The sequence below is a fragment of the Protopterus annectens genome, chromosome 9.part0, assembly GCF_019279795.1.
Source record: "Protopterus annectens isolate FY-2018-M chromosome 9.part0, PAN1.0, whole genome shotgun sequence".
NCBI lineage: Eukaryota > Metazoa > Chordata > Ceratodontiformes > Protopteridae > Protopterus > Protopterus annectens.
In genome coordinates, this window is record NC_056743.1 from 632,108,955 (window position 1) to 632,126,468 (window position 17,514).

Consider the following 17,514-nt stretch of genomic DNA (forward strand, 5'->3'; position numbering starts at 1 on the left):
CAGCTCTGTGATATGTGAGTAGTGTTAGTAGGTGATGGTCTTTCAATTAGCATACACTGCACCCATGTCAACATAATTGCTGTTCACCTGTATAACATAGTGGCAACTCCTACAGAACATATTCACAACTGTGCAGAGTGTCACTGAATGTCTACATGTGTGGCCCATATTTCTGGTCTGTTCATCATAAGTCCTATGTTTTCCTGACACATTACTGGGATGATATGAGAACTGGTGTCACTATTTAATGACATATTTTGAGTCTCACACTTCAAAACCTGCAGTACATGTATGTTAGAACAGAACTGGTTACACTAACAACCTTCTAAGCTTACAGTGGATATTATAAGTGTAGACAGCCCTGTTAACATGCAAGGTTTGTCTGATATATAACATGAGACCACAGAAATCATGCAATAACATTTTTCACCTTTAATGTTACCTATAACCTGTGCAATCCAATTGAAGAGCAAACACATCAGTTAGGGGTAACATGTAGAAGTTGAAATATGTACAATAGACTGGTTACATGACTGTGCACACCCTTAAACTAATACTTTGTTAAAGCACCTTTTGATTTCATAACAGCAGTCAGTCCTCTTGGTAAGGTGTGTATAAGCATGACACATCTCATCTTAGCAATATTTGTGCACTCTCCCTTGCAGAAGCCCTCCAACTCTGTTAGATTTCAAGAGCACCACTTCTGTACAGGCCTCTTCAGGGCACCCCACAGATTCTCTATTGGATGTATGCATGGACTGTGGCTGGGCCATTCCAAAACTTTGATGTCTTCTGGTGATGACATTCTTTTATGGATTTTTATGTATGGTATGGTATGGTATGGTATGGTATGGTATGGTATGGTATAGGTCATTATTGTGTGGAAAGGTATAAGTCCTCTCCATCCACAGCTTTCTAGCAGACCCATGAAGATTTTGGACCAAATGGGACTGGTATTTAGAACTGTTCCCAATCCCCTCCACCTTGGCTAAAGACTCATTTCCAGCTTATGAACAGCAACCCCAAAGCAGGACACTGCCATCACCATGCTTCACCATGGGGATGGCATTCATTTGGTGGTGTACAGTGCTGTTCTTGTGCCAAACAAACCTTTTGGTATTGTGACCAAAAAGTCCAGCCTTGCTCCCATTACACCATAACACATTTATCCACATGCTATTGGGGGATCTGATGTATTTGTCTTGAAAAATTTGCCAGACCTGGATGTTGTTCTGTGTGTGAGAAGGCTTCCATCTTCCAAACCTACCCCATAGGCCACACATGTGGAGAATACGGGAGATAGTTGCCACATGTAGTACACAACCGGTACTTGCCAGTGATTCTTGAAACTCCTGTATTGTTGCTGTAGGTCTCCTGGAAGCCTCCCTGACCAGTTTGGGTCTTGTCTTTTCCACACATTTGGGGTGATGCCCAGTTCTTTGCAATGTCACTGTTGCCCCATATTTCCACCATCATTTGATGACTATCTTCACTGTGTTCTATGGTATATGCAATGCTGTGGAAATGTGGATGTACCCTTCTCTGGGCTGATGCCTTTCACAAGTGAGATCCCTTTACTGCTTCGTAAGCTGTATGCCAACTATGGCTGTTGCTGTAGCAGACAATGGAGTAAATTTAGGACAATCCTGGTAGGACAGATGACTGTTATTTGCTGTTAATCAAAGAGTCTCTGTAACTGATGGCAGGTGTGGACCCAAGAAGACATAATGCTGTAATAATATCGAAAGTGCTTCAACACAGTATTAGCTTCAGCCAGTAACACGTATGCATCTAGCTTCTTGTAAGTTTTTTATGCATCATAATTGTTCCCCTAAAGATTTGTTTGCTTTACAATTAAATTGTACAGGTTATAGGTCACATGAAAGTTTGAAAGGGTTTGGAAATGTTCTATTGTGCTCTCATTTTTGTATATCACAAATACCTGGCATTCAAACAGGTGTGTGTACACCTTTTATATGCACTGTATAACACTAATTTATAAAATATGTCCCTAGTTTTGGACCTTCATCCCCCCATTTTGTCAGCCTTTGTCCAGATTTCTTGCAATGACAGGTTGTGAGGTATGCTACAGATATGTGACATCTCCTACAAATAGGCTCCTGTGATGACCACTGTGATGCAATGCAGTTAACCCCACCACAAGTGACCATGCAGATATTGCAAAATGGCTGAGAGTAACAGTTGTGTGCATGGTCACATGCATGACCTTAACATGCCTGGGGTACTGGTGAGCCACAACAGGACAATACCATACTCATCAGCTTCAGGCTGCTGTCCCAAATGCAGACCAGATGGACCTATGTAGTTGTGGTGGAGAGGTATTGTCAGCAGACTCACATTTGACATTGGTACAAGATGAATGCTACGTTTCTGCACAGGTACAGTACAAACTATGATAGTACACAATTTTCTGTCCCTCAACATAGATATGTGCTTCTGTGATTACTAAACCCCACCCAAAAATGCAGTTTGAACTGACATATGCATCTAGATACTCTATAAAAGACAGTAGGACTGCTACATGATTAAATTGATGTGCACTGTGCCTTACCTGGACACTCCTCACCTGTTGCTTGGGTGCCACCTACCTTCACGACTGGTGTTTCATGTGTTGGCTGTTGTGTGGGGGCTGCCCCAAGATTGGCAAGAAGCTCCCCTGTTGCCATAAATTGGGCCTGTGTGGCTGGACCCCCATCTGTAGCAGTACGGTCCCTGGCCATGGCAGCAGCCCTTTGCCGTGCACAATGTATCAGGTCAGTTGCCCGATTCCTGACCTGATTGCATGTGCATCCATGGTGGCCCAAGATCTTCACTCTGTGGACAAGGTCATCCCACAGGCAGTCCGCTCCTGCAGATTTTGTCAGCTCTGGCCAAACAGCACCAGATGGTTCTGTATTATTGCATCAGTGATGGTTGCATTCTCCTCTGCAGTGTGTGCTGGCTGATGCTGCATACCAATTGGAAGACATAAACAGAGAAACTCATCACAGGACCTCAGACATTGCCCAAAGTTATTTACAGAGCCAGCACATCAGTATTGCCTATCATTAACCACCACTTACAACCACATCATACCCCTGTCATCTATTAGCACAGAATGAACCTGTATTGCCCTCCTGGTCCTGATGTGTCATATTCCACCCAATGAGGGCCAGTACATTGCATAAACCACCATTCATCATTCACTTTTGTGCAGAGGGATGACAGTGGCCATCTTCCTTGCAGATGGGATGTCAACGGTGCTCAAGCTTTGCTTGCATACAGTGTGTAATGGAGCTGGAAACATATGCCTAAGTTCATGTAGCATGCAGACAGGAATGTTATCAGGTCCCATGGAGAGTTGACTTTGATTAGGCAGTATGTACCTGCTCTCTGATGATAAGGGGAGGGGTGTGAATGCTATGCATATCCAGATATACTGATGGCGAGCCAGGGGGTGATGTTTGCCCTAAACCTGTCTGCAGCACGTTGGCTAGAGCTTTGGTGTGTGTGTATGTGTTGTGATTGACCACCATTAAAGGGTGGGTTGGGTTGTTCCCTCTGAGATTGCAGACATATGTGAAGACGGCCTTGCCCTTGGTCGATGTATCCAATTTGTACTCATAGTTAGCCTTGCAGTAATCCACCTGTGACCTTATATGCTTACTTAGACAAAGGGTGACTTGCTTCCAAGTTGGTGCCTGCTCCTACTTTGCCATGTACAGCCAATATAGTGACCAATTATGTGGTTTGTGTATTGCTGCTGTCCATCAATGGGGATTACTCTACTTTGGTAGAGACAGGTTTTACAGGTAAGGTATTGCTGAGTCCATATAGCTATGTTGATGGTCATATAGCTGTTTGTAGTAGGCATGGACACAAGGTAATAACACAGTTGGACACCTCTCCGATTTTAACCTGATAATCATGCTTATTCTAGTACCCCTGTCCGTGTCAGGGCAATGCAACAACCAGTAGCTATAGAAATATAACTCTGGTGGATGCACAGAAACTGAGCTTACACAAGTGTACAACATGTACAGCTTATTTACCTGACATTTTGCATCCCATGTCTGTTGTTATGAGGCAGCCAGGTATACCTACCCATACATACATACATGTGCACAGGTAATACCTGATATACATTTCTGTTCTGTCAGTATGGCACACTGTATTTACACTCTTGCTGCTCAGTCATTCCTGTTAACCTGTTAGAGCAGGACATCTGGAGGACACCACACATGCATGCGGGGTGATGGGCCAAAATTAGTGACACTTTCTTAATATTGCTGTATCACACTTGTCATTTGATAGTGCAGTAGCATTTGCATTCACAGTCATACCCTGGAGGATGTCCAGTGCTCATATGGCAGGAAGGGAGGAGAAAGGCTAGAAGTGTGGTAGTGAGGGTAGGAACTTTTAATGTTGGCAGTATGACTGTTATGGGGACAAAGCTAGCTGATATGATGGACAGAAGGAAAGTTGATATATTGTATGTACAAGAGAGCAGATGGAAGGGGGGTAAGGTTAGGTGTATTGGAGTTGGGTCCAAATAGTTCTATCATGGTGTGGATGGGAGGAGGAATAGTGTAGGGGTCATCCTGAAGGAACAATATGCCAAGAGTGTCTTTGGAGGTGAAAAGAGTGTTGGATAGAGTGAAGTTTATGAAGCTGGAAATTGATGGTGTAATGATGGCTGTTGTTAGTGCATATGCTCCTCTAGTTGCGTGTGTGATGGATGAGACAAAAAACAATTTGGAGTGAGTTGGATGAAGTGGTGATGACTGTACCCAAGGTTGAGAGAGTGGTGATTGGAGCAGATTTCAATGGGCATGTTGGTGAAGGGAACAGAGGGGATGAAGAAGTGATGGATAGGTATGGTGTTAAGCAAAGGAATGCAGAAGGTGAGATGGTGGTGGAGTTTGCAAAAAGGATGGACATGGCTGTGGTGAATACATATTTTAACAAGACAAAGGAACATAAGGTAACATACAAGAGTGGAGGAAGATACACACAGGTGGATTATCTCCTATGCAGTATGGCCTGTTTGAAGGAGATTGGAGACTGTAAAGTGGTGACAGGGAAAGTGTAGTTAGGCAGCATGAAATGTTGGTCTGTGGGATGACATTGGTGATCATAAAGAGGAGGAGGAGTATGAGGGCAGCACTCAGGATCAAATGGTGGAAATTGAAAAAGGGTGATTGTGAGGTTGAGTTCAGGGAATAGTTAAGACAGGCAATGGGTGGCAGTGAAGAGTTACCAAATATCTGGGTAACTACAGCAGAGCTAGTAAGGGTGACAACTAAAAAGTGCTTGGTGTGACATCTGGACAGAGGAAGGGGAACAAGGAGACCTGGTGGTGGAATGAGGAAGTACAGGAGAGTATACAGCAAAAGAGGTTGGTGAAATAAATTGTCAGTTTATAGGTCACATGAAAGTTTGAAAGGAGTTTGGAAATGTTGTATATCACAAATACCTGGCACAGATTTCTTGCAATGACAGGTTGTGAGGTATGCTACAGATATGTGACATCTCCTACAAATAGGCTCCTGTGATGACCACTGTGATGCAATGCAGTTAACCCCACCACAAATGACCATGCTGATATTGCAAAATGGCTGAGAGTAACAGTTGTGTGCATGGTCACATGCATGACCTTAACATGCCTGGGGTACTGGTGAGCCACAACAGGACAATCCCATACTCATCAGCTTCAGGCTGCTGTCCCACATGCAGACCAGATGGACCTATGTAGTTGTGGTGGAGAGGTATTGTCAGCAGACTCACATTTGACATTGGTACAAGATGAATGCTACGTTTCTGCACAGGTACAGTACAAACTATGATAGTACACAATTTTCTGTCCTTCAACATAGATATGCAGTTTGAACTGACATATGCATCTAGATACTCTATAAAAGACAGTAGGACTGCTACATGATTAAATTGATGTGCACTGTGCCTTACCTGGACACTCCTCACCTGTTGCTTGGTTGGGTGACACCCACCATGACTGGTGGTGTGTCATGGGTTGTTGTGTGGGCTGCCCCAAGATTGGCAAGAAGCTCCCTGTTGCCATAATGTATCAGGTCAGTTGGATTCCTGACCTGATTGCATGTGCATCCATGGTGGCCCAAGATCTTCACTCTGTGGACAAGGTCATCCCACAGGCAGTGGTCTTTTATCTGCAGATTTTGTCAGCTCTGGCCAAACAGCACCAGATGGTGCTGTATTATTGCATCAGTGATGGCTGCATTCTCCTCTGCAGTGTATGCTGGCTGAGGCTGCATACCAATTGGAAGACATAAACAGAGAAACTCATCACAGGACCTCAGACATTGCCCAAAGTTATTTACAGAGCCAGCACATCAGTATTGCCTATCATTAGCCACCACTTATAACCACATCATACCCCTGTCATATATTAGCACAGAATAAACCTGTATTTCCCTCCTGGTCCTGATGTGTCATATTCCACCCAATGAGGGCCAGTACATTGCATAAACCACCATTCATCATTCACGTTTGTGCAGAGGGATGACAGTGGCCATCTTCCTTGCAGATGGGATGTCAACGGTGCTCAAGCTTTGCTTGCATACAGTGTGCAATGGAGCTGGAAACATATGCCTAAGTTCATGTAGCATGCAGACAGGAATGTTATCAGGTCCCATGGAGAGTTGGCTTTGATTAGGCAGTATGTACCTGCTCTCTGATGATAAGGGGACGGGTGTGAATGCTATGCATATCCAGATATACTGATGGTGAGCCAGGGGGTGATGTTTGCCCTACACCTGTCTGCAGCACGTTGGCTAGAGCTTTGGTGTGTGTGTGTATGTGTTGTGATTGACCACCATTAACGGGTGGGTTGGGTTGTTCCCTCTGAGATTGCAGACATATGTGAAGACGGCCTTGCCCTTGGCGGATGAATCTGTAGGAATGCTACAGGATATGCACAAGGGTAGTGTGACAGCTGTGAGTTCTGCAGTGGGAGTGACAGGTGCATTTAACTTATTCACTCCGGAGCAGCTCAGAAAAAGCTACCTGCTTAATTCCACCATAGGAGCAACAGTGCAGCCTGAACTCATTTTCAGAAAATCCATTTGTAATACCATACAGAAAACAAATGTTCATAATTCTTGAACTATAAGAGCTAGACTAAAAATGTAAATTCAAAGGTTGTTCAGGAGACATTGACCTTTCCAACAGTGTAAATGTTGATAGTGCCTATCAAAGTCATTATTAAATATTTGGCAAGGAATGCTGATATTGTGCATATTTTTTACCTTTTTTGGAAAAACAAAGCAAAATATCTTGGTCAGTGTACCATGTAGACCCATACAATTTGTATTTAATTTATTTGTATGAATGTCAGCTTTAAAATGATACCTTAACCATTACTGTGTGATGCTCATTTTTGGAGATATTCACAGAAATATGATTGATATAATATTTCTCATAACTGACAAATAAATAAAGCATAATATCTCATCACCTGTAACAGACAGAGACTACATATCAGTGTAGAAGTTGTGTGTCTCAATGTCAGTTTCAAAAAGATGCATCATTTGTGTCATCACTATGCTCCCTTGCAAAGATATGGGCATACTAATGAGAAGTATTGGAAATGTATAATTTTCATTATCCTACAAGACTAAAACTGTGATATCTGTAAATGTGTACAGTGCACAGACACAATTCTTTTACCATGTTGGAAGGAGTAACACTGTCTTCAAAATGATGCATTACTTGACACACTGACATGTTCCATTGCAATGTTATTTACCAAAATAGGAAAAAAAATCATAATTTCCATAACCTAAGTCCAAAACAAACTTTGATATCTGTACTTGTGTACAACATACAGGCACATTTTATTACCATATCGCAACTATCAATACTGCCTTCAAAATGAGGTATTACTTAGCACATTGAGATGCTCCCTTGCAAAGTTATTTACCAAAATATGAAAAGAAAATCATACTTTCTATAACCTAAGTCTGAAATAAACTTTGATATCTATACAATATGTACAACATACAGGCACAGTACTTTTACCATGTTGCAACTATCAATATACTCTTCAAAATGAGGCATTACTTACCACATTCAGAAGCTCCCTTGCAAAGTTATTTACCGAAATATGAAAAAAATCATTATTTCCATAACCTAAGTCATAAACAAACTGATATCTGTACATGTGTACAGCATTCAGACCCAGTTCTTTTACCATGTAGACAGATATCATTGCAAATGTACACATTCTTGGTGTAGCCAACATACTACTGAATGAGTACATGTAAAGGAGAAAAAGCAAGGTAAGGACTGCCACTTCACTAATGAACCCAAGACAAGCATAGGACTTCAGTGGCATGCAAGGCCATCTGATCTGTCCAATACCTGTGCTGGCTACCCACTCAGACTGCTGATACCACTACAGTCTCATAACCTCCTTCAGTGTCAGCAGTCTGCCTTACCTATGCCTTTTCTCTTTACATGTGTCCATTCAGCAATGGACCTAAGGGATCAAGTTCTGTATTAGTAAGCCCTTCCTGTCATCTAAACTCTACACATGCCTGATAAAAGAAGAATAAAAAAGAAGTATTGCAGGATGGTTACTGACATATTCAATTGTACGTGGTAGCACTCTGCTGAAACAGTTGTTCATTCTCAGCATCTTCACCAGCTTCTTACTACAGTTATTTGCCAAACTCAGAAAAATATCATATTTTATGCAGCACAATTCATAATAGAGTTTTACTTACCATACTAGTCCTACTTGGTCATGGATGTTTTCCATTCTGATCACAAGCTGCATGTTACCAATCCTGCATAGCTCTCCTTAGGCCATTGTGGAGGTCAGTAAAGAATAACACAATGCCTCCTCGGTTAGGTGAATTCCATCGCTTCTGAAAAGGTGAACATCTTCTGCGGTGATGCTGTCATGGCAGATTGTAGATCCACCGACCCTGTGCATCAAGCCATGCGCTGCCCATTGACTGTTTTCTGTTTTCCATAACTTGCGAGGAATTATGTCAGACCACACAAAATGACAATGTAGCCACCATGACTGTAGGTGTTGAAAAATTGCTCTGATTTGAAACCGTAGCCTTCCGAGTAGTTGACTGATCACATCATTCCCTCCAATGTGCAGCACAAGGATGTCGACTTCAGGGTGGATGGAACACTTCTCTTCAAACAACTGCAGTATTCTGCTCCAATGCATACCTCTTCTTGCAATCCAGTATACCTTCACACTGGATGTGGGGAAGCTCAAGTTGTAGTAGTTTTCAGTTACGGAGGCATGGCTGGCAGCCCAGTGAATGTAGAAATGGCCACATACCCATGGTCTCACTTGTCATTCTCCTGCTCATGAAGCCATGTCAGTGTCAGAAGGTGGATGAACCTGCACAGGAAAGAAAATGCAAACACATTACTACTGATATTTGATAGGTGTATTGGAAGACTACATATATATATATATATATATATATATATATATATATATATATATATGTATATCATCATGCATTACCTGGTTAGACCATCCAGATCTTCACTCCTATCCACAGGGACATTATTCTTTTTATAAAGTACATCAGTGGTGATGACACTGCAGAGGTACATACCCACCACCCATGAAAACACTAAATTACACACACTGACTGACAATGGGGCACAGAAAGGACACATGTAAATGGAAAAAGTAGGGTAAGGACCACAACTCCACTAATATGCTGATGACAGGCACGGGGCTTCAGCTCGTGGGCATGTGGAGTGTCCCATACCAGTCCTGGCTACCCACTCAGACTGCTTGTAGCAGCAATGACTCCCAATTGTATGCAATGCCAGCACTCTGCCTTACCTCTCCCTTTTCCATTTACATGTGTCCTTTTGGCAATGACCATATGGACTGAAAGGGGGGAGCTAATGCAAACCTTCTTGCCCTGACCTATACAAATTTACTACACCTGAAGGGAGGGAGACTGAGTGGATAGCTACACCAAGGCAGCATGTGAAAAGTCCAACATAGCAGTTGGCACAAAAGTTGTTACTCTCATAGAATATAATGAAAGCATTGATTATGGCCACATCCCATAAGAGCCAGAACAAGTACAGTCACCATTTGCAGGCCTTTCTAGCTGTGGGATACTGTGTCCTGAGCTGATCTGCTCAGTCCACCCCATTCATGTGTATTATACATGTTTACAACTGGTGGACATGGCAACAATGCCTTTGTTCCATCACACTTTCTCCTGTATGTGCTGGGGACTCACAGGGTTGGGTTAGTGTTAGTTGACAGGAGGAATACTGGGTTGCTATCTTTCCATTTAGTAGCCAGCAGTGGTTCATTCTGCAATGGCTTGTAAGCAGAGACAGCTTTTAGGACTACACAAGAGAATGTGTACATGAAACAAGAATGTTAGAAGAAAACTACTGTAACTGGGTTCTAGCTGTTGTATATACATTATCTAGTTCATTAATTAATGTGGTTTTCTGGCAAATCACAGAGGACATAAGTCTGTAAATAATACCATATCTATTCATATCCTTCATAAAATAGATTTTAGCACAAATCCTGTTATCCTAGTAACTAACTTAAAAAGAACAATATTTAAAATGCATGTCCAGATTTTGCCCCATATATTTGTTATATTTCTTGAAAGTGTAAAAATGAAAGAAATAAACTGGCGTGTGGGGCTTGCAATGACTCCAAGTGGAGAAAAACCCAAAGCTGGCTTGTGCATTCATCAATGTGGTAACGACTTCTACTTATGTGAATAAGAGTGACAGCTGCTGACAGTTTGGCCTGAAAAGTGATAATGAATCAGTGCTATATTGTAACTGCACTTATTGGTAATGTACTAATGACCTGCATTGCATTACTGTAAAGCTAAGCATGCTCAGACACAGGTGCTAATTGCTCCACAGAACCTGTTGAATAGGCATTCATTATATTACCTTGTGCAGCTGTTATGTAACACAGACTCATTATCATCAGTAAGGATAAGACATGAGTAATTCAGTGAAAGACTATATCACTTAGATGAGCTCTTCCTCCCATCTAAATTCCACACATGACTGACAAAGCCAAGAAAAATGCCTAAAATATAGGGTAGCTCCATGTTGGTAGTAGTCAGCAAGTAATTACGTTTATCTCACTCATGCAACTACTGAGTATAATCAGAAATACAATAACACAAGCAAAAATGTCAAACTTATCTGGCTGATCCATTTAAAAATATTAATTCATGTTATCTCACCTAACCATTCCTTCTAAGACAGAAATATTGTCCAAAATATCCGGGTGAGCAATGTCAAGAATCAGAGAACAAGCCAAGATCAGACCTAAATGTTGCATGAAAGCCATGAGCATTTCTAACAAGTGTTGAACACCTACACCAGGGGGTGCTCACCATAAAAAGCCCAGGATCCCTTGGTCATAAGCTAATTGCTGGCTGGCAGCCAGTTGCTCAGCTTGGGTTACCTGGGATAGCTCTTCTAAGTGACAGCTGCAAGTAAACCAATCAACCTGCCAACCATGAACTAATTGCTAAACACAATGTAGGTTCACTGACAGGACACAGCTTGAAAGTGGATGACATAATGGTAAGAAGGTAGGTGGACATCCTATGTATGCAGAGGACAAGATGTAAGGGCACTACAGCAAAGAAACGTGGCTTGGGATTTAGAGTCTACTACTCAGGGAGATAGACTAGAAAAGGTGTGTAAATTGTGGTGAAGGAGAAGCTTCAGAAGACAGTAAGGGACATCATCAGAATGAATGATAGACTCAGGGCAATCAGACTCAAGCCTACTGATAGGTCAGTATTCATATTCTCAGCCTATTTTCCACAGCAGGGTTGTGTTAGTGAGGAAGAGTGCATTCAGACAGCACTTGCAGAACCTACTAGACAAAGCAGGGCAGAAGGAACCACTGTTAATAATGGGTCACTTGAATGCACACATCGGAATAGAGAACAGGATACGAGGGCTGACTGGGTCCACATGGGTGGGACAGCAAGAATAAAGGACAGGCTGTGCTACACTTCTGACAAATGACTTGCCAGTGGCCAAGACATGTTTCAGAGAGAGAGAGAGAGACAGAGTCACAAGATTGTGTAAAAGAGTGGCCAACATACAATTCAGGTAGACTTCTTCCTAGTAAGGAGAAGGGCACTAGGATATAATCAGTGATTGCAAATTCATAGCCAGTGAAACAGTCAGCCCGCAGCATAAAAATGGAAAATAATGGAACAGGTTAACAGATTCAAGTATCTGGGAGGGGTGGTTGAATGAGGAGGTCAGAACTAGAATCAGAAGGACTGCAGCCAACTGACACAGGTATAAGGTATGGAATATGAACACAGAGTGGTGTGACCAGTACTACAGTATAGCATCTAGTGCTGCTCCCTGACCTGGCACCTGTCAACACTAGGGTGAAGTACAGATAAGAAATAGGTTCATTCTCCAACCAAGCACTCATCCCCTCTCTCCTAAGGATGAGCACCAGGCCCTATGACCCACACCCTCTCACTCTACCTGTCAGAGCAAAACAAAAGAGTAACCTTCTCTGAGCTAGAACACTGTAACACTGTCATGCTCTGCTGTCCCACCTTCACATTTCAGTGAGAAACAATTTTTTGAGCTATGATACAGAATCAGAATTGCCTAGACATGGTAAGGCCTTGCCGAGTCTAATTATGGTGGCTGCCAAATAAGCAATTACTAGAAAATGGAAATCAAAGTCTAAACCAACTATACTAGAAGTTGTGAATATAGTAACAGAAATAAAATGACTGGAATTGGGATCTTCAGAAATGGGTAGGAACATCCACTTTGACTGGGTGGAATGTCTGGGATAGATTTTGATGGAAGGGGTAGAAGCAAATTAAATATGAAAATATTGGGTATTGTGGCTCATGCAGAAAAGCAATGAGGTTTAAAAGATGACAGGATTTGAATAAGCTATGTAATGTTTGACTGACAATGGCTGGATAGATTATAAGTGATATGATGATATTCTTTCGGCTTTTCCTGGTTAGGGGTTGCCACAGCGGAACTCTGGTCTGCTAATGATTGGCAGTGGATTTTTATGCTGCTGAGTTGCCAGCCCAATGCCCAACCTTCAAAGAAGGCACACCCATTATTGCACGCACCTACCTGCATGTCTTTGACATCACTCAACTGTGGGGAGGACATGCAGATTCCACACAAAAGGCGCTTCAGCTGAGAATCGAATGGGAAAACCTCTTGCTGTGAAGTGACAATGCTAACTGCTGCACCACTGTGGCCCTGGACTGATTATAAGTGATATAATGCTTGCAAATACAATAATGTCAATATGGTTTGTGATGTATAATGCTTGCAACAAAAAGTATGTCAATATGGTTTGTTTTCATTTATACTAATGCTTGATTATTAAATTATCATTTATGACATAGTAAAGATGTTTATTGTTAAAAAAAAATTAAAAAATATATGGTCCAGCTAGCCAGCACTAATAACTGGGGTAGTGACCAAGTTAAAATTTCTCATGCCTGAAACAGGGATAAAGTCCGAAAGTGTTTTCATGAAGACATACACATGTGCAGTAGATTTCATACAGAGGATGGTGATCAAGGCATAAAACTTGACTTGGGCTACGTTGGAGCAGTGGATGCATGTTTGGTACCTTCTGCTCACTGTGTAAGGTGGTGCAAGCATTGGTTCTTCACTAATAAAAACACCAGGAGAACACATGGGGCTTGGTATACTTATAAGTACATGACTAAAACTTAATCATTGTACTTGGGTATAGTAGTAAGCCAGCATAGTTGAGATATCACATCTAAATAACCCAATGTTAACTATGTAAATACAGAGAATGCAACCAAATAACACATAAAAAAATTAGGTTAACAGGCGTAATGTATTAGTGTGTTAGTAGTGCGGGTTATTTACATTGCTATTCCTCTGTACCTGTAATCGGTATTCACACGGCCACGTTACCCTAAATCAGCACATTCATGCAAAAAAAAAAAAAACAGTGCAATGCAGATATTAGAAAGCACAAACCCACCAAAACTTACTGCTATTATTTTATACTTGCCCATGTTGCCCTAAATCAGGACATTCATGGCAAAACACAGCAGTGCTGCTACAGAATGAAAACACACCCAGACAGCATTTACCCTATTGTTACACAGACATAAACCAGCCAGCCAAAGTATTAAAAAGCATTTCTGAACCAATGTTGGACAGCAGCCATTTCACATACTTTATCTTTGAGAAATGAGAGGACATTGAGGAGAAAAAATGTTAACTACTGTGCTCTTTTACTTATCAGCACACAGACAATATTGTTCTATATAATTCTGTTAAAATGCACACGCATAACCTAGTTAACAATTATCTCAACTGACAACTGCAACTTGCAAACCTAATCTGTCACCTGACTGAACCTACATTCATACCTCTACATTATATACAAATACTATAATCCGTGGTTCAAAATCAAAAGGCATACTTTTCCTAAGCATTTCTACTGCGGTTTCTTCCGTAAAGGATTTTGGCGCAGAAGAATACAGCCTACTTAATAAAACGATTACAAACACACAGCTGGAGTTCAGAAGACAAAATAAGTAAAGCTTCATGTGAAATGGTAAATGGCTACTAAGGAGAGACATACTACCTGCATGATTCAAGCTGCTGTGAGGTGCTTGAAATGCATCCCTCAGTGACAACTACCAACACAGGCTTCTACCTCTGTTTTATACAACTTTTTATCTTCAGGAAAAAAGCCCAAAAATATCCGTATTAGACAGCAAATCATATTTCAGCATAGATTGCTTTATTAGGAGCAGCAGTAAAAGCCAGTGGGGTCCTGGAATGTACAAGAAGAGGCAGTACGTGTAGAAAACAGGAAGCTGTTAGCCCTTGTTATAAGGCACTTGCCAAGAGCCTGCCTAGAGTGTGTGTGTGTGTGTGTGTTGTTCTAGTAGCCTCTTCCCAGCAAAAACATAAGAAAGAGGTAGCTCAAAAGAGAGCTTCTTCATGAGAAACCGTAGTTAGAAATTGTAAGAGCTTAATGTATGCATTCGAGAGGAAAGAGGACAAAGGAAAGACCAGAAAGAAGCATAAATATACTTGACAAAAAATCATTACTCACATGGAAAAGCATTTTATTTCCTTTTGTTGAGCAAGTTAATCCAGTTAGGCCTGTTCAAGACCTTTTCAGAGTGCTTACACTGACTAGAGTAATGTAGCCAAGTTTTGATAGATACCATAGAAATTGTAACATCCACCTGAACTACAAGCAGCTTGAGGATTTCATTTGGGTATGCAAGGTAGATGACTCAGGGGAATTAACAGGTTGCAATCTTAAAATCTGGTGTACAATTTTGTTTTTTGGCTTAATTCTCTTAAGTGTAATCCAGTTTTCAGGAATAAGCACACAACATAACATATAAAAATCATGGTTATAGACACATAATACATGCTTACTATTCTTTTTAGCATGTTCTTAGCAGCAAATTTACTAGGAGGGTCTGGATATTTAGCTGTTCTGTAATTAGAGAACATTGTGTAACTTTGGTATGGCTTGAAGTTAGTGTCTAAAATCGTATCCAAAATTTCATATCATTAATGTAACAGTGATCATCAGCCCTACTTTATTGTTCAAAGACAGCCTGTCTCCATAACTCTGAACTTACAGCCACAATCAACTGATTTGGGTATTGTTTGAGATCTATATTCCTATAAAGGCATAGCATAAGCTCCTAAACCTCTTCACCTAATCCCTCACTATAGATCAGAGAGAGTGCCTGCTGCTGTCTCTGTAATTGCAGAGGTAGAACCCTCATTCCCAGCCTTCAACACACAACGTGTCATGCTAAATGCAGAATACAGCTTCGTCAATGTAATTTAAAAAAAAATTGCATTCACCTAGTTATTAACTGCAAATTATGGCAAATTATTAATTAAGGGGAAAACAAAAGAACATAATTTTGGGGGTGGAGGGGTGACGCAAGTGGTGGCTTGGATTGCAAGAATCTGATTGGCTGCCATCACTTGCTTTATCAGCAACTTTAGAAGAAGATTTACTAATAAAAGTTTAATGCAAACTTAATGTAAAAACATGCTGAATCATAACTGAATAAGATAAATTATAAGTTCAGTTACAATTTCAGTGTGTTTTACATTAAACTCAGCTACAAACCTGCAATAGAGTTTATCGCATTTGTGGAAGGCACTCGGGGGTAACAGCTTGCATTTAGTATCTTCTCATGGCGCACTCGGTGTTAAGCACAGAGGTGCCATGGGAAGGTACTCGGGGTTAATGAGTTAAGGTGCAGGTGGGATTACATCAGGGATTAGCTCTGAGCCCTTTCTTATTTGCTGTGGTGATGGACAGGTTGACAGACAAGATCAGGCAGGAGTCCCCATTGACTTTGATGTTTGCAGATGACATTGTGATCTGTAGTGAGAGTAGGGAACAGGATGAAGAGACCCTGGAGAGGTGGAGATATGCTTTAGGGAGGGGAGGAATGATGGTCAGAAGGAATAAAACAGAATATACGTGTGTGAATGGGAGGGAGGATAGAGGAATGGTAAAGATGCAGTGAGTAGTGTTTGCAAAGGTGGATAAGTTTAAATACTTGGGATCAACAGTTCAGAGGAATGGCGAGTGTGGGGTTGAGGTGAAGAAGAGAGTACAAGCAGGATGGGGAGGGTGGAGAAGAGTGTCAGGAGTGATTTGTGACAGATGAGTACCATTAAGAATAAGAGGGAAGGTGTACAAGACAGTAGTGAGACCAGCTATGTTATATGGGTTGGAGACAGTGGCATTGACAAAAAGGCAGGAGCCAGACCTGAACATGGCAGAGTTAAAGATGTTAAGATTTGTACTGGGTGTGACAAAGGTAGACAGGATTAGGAATATGTATGTTAGGGGGTCTGCCCAGGTTGGATGGTTTGGAGACAAAGCCAGAGAGTAGCGGGATTATGTTGGTTTGGACATGTGCTGAGGAGGGATGTTGAGTATATTGGGAAAAGGATGGTAAGGATGAAGCTGCCAGGTAAGAGTAAAAATGGAACGCCTAAAGATAAGGTGTATGGATGTGGTGATAGAAGACATGCAGGTGGTTGGTGTGACAGAGCAAGATGCAGAGTACAGGAAAAAAATGGAGACAGATGATCTGCTGTGGCGACCCCTAATACAAACAGCCAAAAGAAAGAGAAGGAGATGTTGTAATGTCAGTCTTCATGGGTTGCCAGTGATTTGCCAGACATAACACAACTCTATGAGAAATTACTACATATATGAGGCACACATATGGTCAGTGTGCACAACACTGGATAGTTGAATGGTATGAGCTCAGTATATTACATGCAATTCAACACACACATCTGCAACAGTATTTCACTATGCAAATACCCTGTATAGGTCTCTCACATTTCTGAGACAAACATGTATATCATAGTTGTGTTCACAATTAACATATGAATATCTACGACATCCCAGTAGCTGGCCTA

At 41.5% G+C, this 17,514-nt stretch overlaps 1 long non-coding RNA gene across 1 annotated transcript in view; it reads right to left on the bottom strand.

Moving 5' to 3' along the window:
- Positions 1-14,748, bottom strand: part of LOC122810888 — a 33,332-nt gene extending 18,584 nt beyond the window's left edge. The window contains exon 1 of the long non-coding RNA XR_006366141.1: positions 14,672-14,748. This is a non-coding gene — a long non-coding RNA (uncharacterized LOC122810888). The remainder of the gene's footprint in view (positions 1-14,671) is intronic.
- Between the last annotated feature and the right edge of the window lie 2,766 nt (positions 14,749-17,514).